General features: G+C 35.7%; 1 pseudogene; it reads left to right on the forward strand.

Moving 5' to 3' along the window:
- The first annotated feature begins 3,875 nt into the window (after positions 1-3,875).
- Positions 3,876-4,310, forward strand: LOC150015503 (tumor necrosis factor alpha-induced protein 8 pseudogene; annotated as a pseudogene).
- Positions 4,311-5,256: the final 946 nt, after the last annotated feature.

A 5,256-nucleotide genomic window follows, 5' to 3' on the forward strand; every position in this document is an offset into this window, starting at 1 on the left:
TCTGAACTCAGATAATACATGCTTCTCTCATTGGTGCCAAAGTGTTACCCATTTTCATGAATTTTCTGAAATCACAAGCTTCTATGAGAATTGTAACTTTGGTCTAATTTCCATAAACCAATTAACTATGGAAGTTTATCTGTTCCAAGAAAGAGCAGGTAGTTTGGATGGAAGTAGAAGGAAGAGACCCACACGTGGAGGAGGAAGGAAGCTTGGTTAACAGATGAGCAGATTTGTAGACACAAAATAATCAGGTCTCACCCCTAATGAGCAGAATCAGGCAACTCTAATTCATGTTATTATTTTTATTTTTTGTCTTGCTGACCACAAAAGGGAATATAAGACCCCCTTTAGGAGAGGTTTAGATTAATCTTATATGGTCAAAGGGAACAATACTGACATGTTAGTTGATCAGAAAAATGTTTTCACACTGTTTCTCATAGAAGGTCCCTGGAGACAACTTTGTTCTGTCTCTTTTCCTTCTCTCTCTTTTTTAAATTACCAAGCATGATATTCATGGTTATTTCTTCTTTACACCCAGTTGACTACAAAAGGTCCAACTCTTGGGCCCCTTGTTGGCCAGGCCTGGGGAAGGAAGTGACAGAAGGCTTCCCTTATTTACCTTAGCGGCTTCTCAGTGTAATCCAGTTAATCATGTGGCTAATGGGAGGACACTGTGGGTCCCCACACACTGTGCTCCACAATAAGGTCTCATTCATATTTAATACAATAGAGTGTTTAAGTCATTCCATGCTTTGTGGTGAAAATTGGCTTTCTTTCTGTGGTGTCTCCTAAGAGGCTTTTACCCCCTCCTCCCCTTTCAGACAGGCATATGTTCCCGCTCCTGCCTGCTGCAGCTGGACAAGAAAAGGGCAGGCTTCTTTCTTTCTCTCTCTTTTTTAAGTGAATGAATTGATTACTTCAGTGTGAAATGTGGGCTGAAATGGCCCCCTCTTCCCCGTGGATGCATATATTAGCCTTTTGCTATTCTAATATTTCACAGCAAGGCATCTTAAGAGGAAGCATGGCTCATGTCCCTGGAGTTTGCCATTGTGTGGACAACAATCTGTTGAACACAAAAGAAAAATAAATAAATAAAAGCTGGTGAGATGTTGACCTTGTTCTTTTAATATTATACATGTATGGTGTTCTCTAAGTGGGGCTCTGGAGAAAAGGATGAAGGGGGTGCTTGGGTGGTAAGAAATATTCTTACTCCATATAGCATTTTAAAATAACTAAATTGAAAAGAGGATGTCATCAAGACGCTATCACTTACCCCATGGATTTGATTTTAGAGAAAAAAATGAGATCTTATTATTTCTAATGGGACTGATAATGAATACACAGATTCTGTCACACCCTATTGGATAAACTGATGTTTTTGAGAATAATGGAAATTAATGACTTGATTTCTGAGGTACAGATTATAATGTTCTTAATTCCTAATTTTTTCTCTAATTTGGTTCAAATTATAAAGCACTCGAAATTCTGTATCTATCATTGTCCAGCCAGTGAGAAGCTGAGTCAAAGAAATAAGAGATCATTTTTTTTACATAGTTGGATAGTTTAATCTCTATTTGGATAGTAAGAGTAGACTTTCAAAAGAGAAAATTAATTTTAAAATCTTAACTCCCAAATGTTATGAGATTACCAAAATCTTAGAGTTCTATAAACTGTTACGCATTTCAAGTCCTCTAGCTAGAAGACCATATATAGTGAATTTTAATAAAAATGGTCATGATAAAGAGTGTTTCTGTTTAGAATAATAAGCAAACAAATAAAAAGTTAATGAGCATACATTTGCAGTTGCAGTTGTTTTGATTCAACCAAACAAATAACGTATTCTGCTGAAATAACTATATGTAAAGTACTATCTCTGTACATATAAATAAGCCCCAGTCTCAGATTAATGAAAACTGGAGAATTATTGACTATGGGACTATATAGCTAAAGGATATGATAACACTTATTTTATAAACAATATAGTTTCCTTAGTCTAGGGCCAGGTTAATGAAATGAAGCCCACAGCAAAGGATGGGATTGGCTGATTGATCCTATTCCTTATAGCCTGATTCAGTAATAACATACCCCATCTTGTCAAAGGGAATGATGCTAGAAGCCATCCAAACAGCTTTATATGTACCTAGGCAGTGGATACTTAGCTCCACCATATAATTCATTTTTTATCTGCTGATGCTGAGAAACAATTGCTTAAAACATTAAGAAATGTATTTATATTGGCTATTAAAAGGATAACCTTTACACACTATCCAAAGCTACCAAAGAAGTTAAAAGTTGCTTTGTCTTATTCTATAAACCACATATGAAGATTACTTGTATTTCATTTTATTTATAAAAGGTCCAGTTGCATCTTAAAGTTAAGTAAATGATGTGACATAAGATGGATACAAAATACAACTGCTTTATTCTTGTTTAATGTTCAAACACACAACTAGTCTAAGTAGAAAAAAAAGAAAGCATTGATACCATATTTTCTTATATTTTATATAAATAACTGGGAAAAACAAATATTTAAAAAGCAAATGACAGAAGGCAGAAATTAAAATGAAAATTTACTTTTAAATGTAACTTATCAAAACAAACAAAAAGTTCAGGGTAAGGATTAACCAAAAAGAATTTTTTATGAATATCAGAAATAGCTAAGTAGAATAAACTCTGTAGGAAGAAAAGATTTATACCTCTTAAATTAACTTTATTTATTCAAATATAGGAAACCAAAATTATGCAGTCTTAATTAAAGTTTACTCTTGCAAGTCTCTATGAGCCCCTTACAACCCCAGACCTCCCCAACTGAGAGGTTTCATCTCCTTACCCTCCACTTCATTAGAGCCTTAGCAACCCATTATCTGTGTCCTAATCCTCCACTGCTCCAAGGAGTGAGGTTATTAGAGTACTTGAAGGGTTGATGTCATTGTGATGGAGGCGTGAATTGATCACTAAGATGACGACTGGTGACAAGTGCAGTTTATTAGACTGCTACTTTGCCTCTTAATTACAACTGATTAGCCTGCCTGTTAGAGGTGGAAAGTAGAAGAATTAACTGCTTTTGTTCCTGTTATCTACTACATTACTTTATTGTTCCCAAATCCTTTCAATGTGAGTCTTTATTTTCTTTATCCAAAGACCAAGAAATTTCCCAGTGACCGCAATGAAGATAGAGAGATAGATAGATGATAGGTAGAAAATAGATTTACTTATCTATTTTTAATTTATCTACTATCTATCTATTATGCATCTATCAATCTTTTATCAATTTATCTACAGGTAACATGAGTATGATAGATATAAATATATAGGCATAAACATTTAGATATCTCTCAGCAAAAACTCTGGGAATAGAGATTAAGGAATTTTATTTAAAAGACAATCCACAGATGGGAGAGCATATTTGCCAATGACTCATCAGATAAGGGGTTAATATCCAAAATTTATAAGAAACTTACAAAAGTCAACACCAAAAATCAAACAATCCAATTTTTAATAAAGGGCAGAGGACCTGAATAGACATTTCTCCAAAGAGGACATGCAGATGGCTACTAGACATATGAAAAGTTACTCAAAGTCACTAATCATCAGAGAAATGCAAATTAAAACCACAATGAGATTATCATCTCACATCTGTCAGAATGGCTATTAACAAAATGCAAGTGTTGGCGAGGATGTGGAGAAAAGGGAATCTTCATGCACTGTTGGTGGGAATGCAGACTGGTGCAGCCATTGTGGAAAACAGTATGGAGTTTCTCAAAAAATTCAAAATAGTGTGTAACAACTCACGTGCCAAATCAACTAGCCCTGAAAATGAATGGCGCTGGAGCGTCGGGCCCATACCTGGCCCGTCGCTGGCAGTCGGTGACATGCGAGAGAGGGGACAGGAGCCGAGGGCGAGGGCACTGCCCTGCCGCCCACCACCAAACCTCATCAAAACAGTCCTCAAGCTGGCCATCCTTTACAGGCACAATCAGTTTAATCAAGATGAGCTAGCACTGATGGAGACATTTAAGAAGAAAGTGCATCAGCTTGCTATGACTGTGGTCAGTTTTTATCAGGTGGATTTCACCTTTGACCGGAATGTGTTGTCCAGGCTTCTGAATGAGTGCAGAGAGATGCTTCACCAGATCATCCAGCCCCACCTCAGCGCCAAGTCGCATGGACGAATTAACAATGTCTTTGATCATTTTTCAGATTGTGATTTCTTGGCTGCCTTGTATAATCCCTTTGGGAACCTTAAACCCCACTTACAAAAACTTTGTGATGGTGTCAACAAAATGTTGGATGAAGAGAACATATGAGCCTGTGAATGAAGATGGGACTGTTCATGATTTGTTCGATGGAGCACTGTTGATTTATGAAGGAAAAGAAGAATTTTTTGAAGAGAAAACATACTTCAGAAAGACTGCCCAATTCAGTTGTCAGACATTAATGATAATGTTTTATGTAGCTTGTTTTATTTGAAGAAACGCCTATTGCCAAAACTTGTGCTTTAAAACTTCATAAGGTTTAACAGGTCACGGGAAAGATATGTGGTTGCATAATGCAAGGACAGAGTTATACAAAGACAGATATGTATAGCTCCAAACCTCAATACATCTTTTTTAGGGCAGTTGTTGTTGTGTTGGTGACACATTGGATATTTTTAACATGTACAGAGTTCTGTATTTTGATTCACTTCTATTCCTTATCATGTATATATACCTCTTTTAAAAAGCCAAGAACTTTCTCTTGCAGTCACTTGTCCTCTTGAGACACTTCCATTTTCAAGTCTACCTTTTGTGACAGATTCTTTTGTTCAAGATTTTTGTCATTGACATTCAAGAATAAAGGCAGTCAAATTTGAAGCCTAAAAGAAATAGAAAACAGCTTCTCTGAAATCAATTTTGTAGAAACCAACTGTATTTGACATTATGAATAATGTTTAATATAAGAATATGCTTCTGGAGTCGAGTACAGCAAGACTTCACAAAACGTGATAATTCCCCAAAATGTAACAGCATACAATTTGCCTTGAAATGCTTGCTGAGGGCTTAACTTTTATGTTATCTTGAAAATGTTCTGATGGAATCACCCTTTTTAATATTCATTTCAAATGTAAGAGACAAAGAGAAAATCTAAATAATTCTTGATATTAGGACAATAAAAAGTGGTATTAAGAAAAGTGAAAGTCTTTATTTTAGATATGAACCCATCAAAATAACTTAGGAGGATCAAGGGAAAGGGGAAGAAAGAATTTTGTTACAG

This window comes from Furipterus horrens, unplaced genomic scaffold, assembly GCF_987537825.1.
Source record: "Furipterus horrens unplaced genomic scaffold, mFurHor1.1.pri manual_scaffold_3, whole genome shotgun sequence".
Lineage (NCBI taxonomy): Eukaryota > Metazoa > Chordata > Mammalia > Chiroptera > Furipteridae > Furipterus > Furipterus horrens.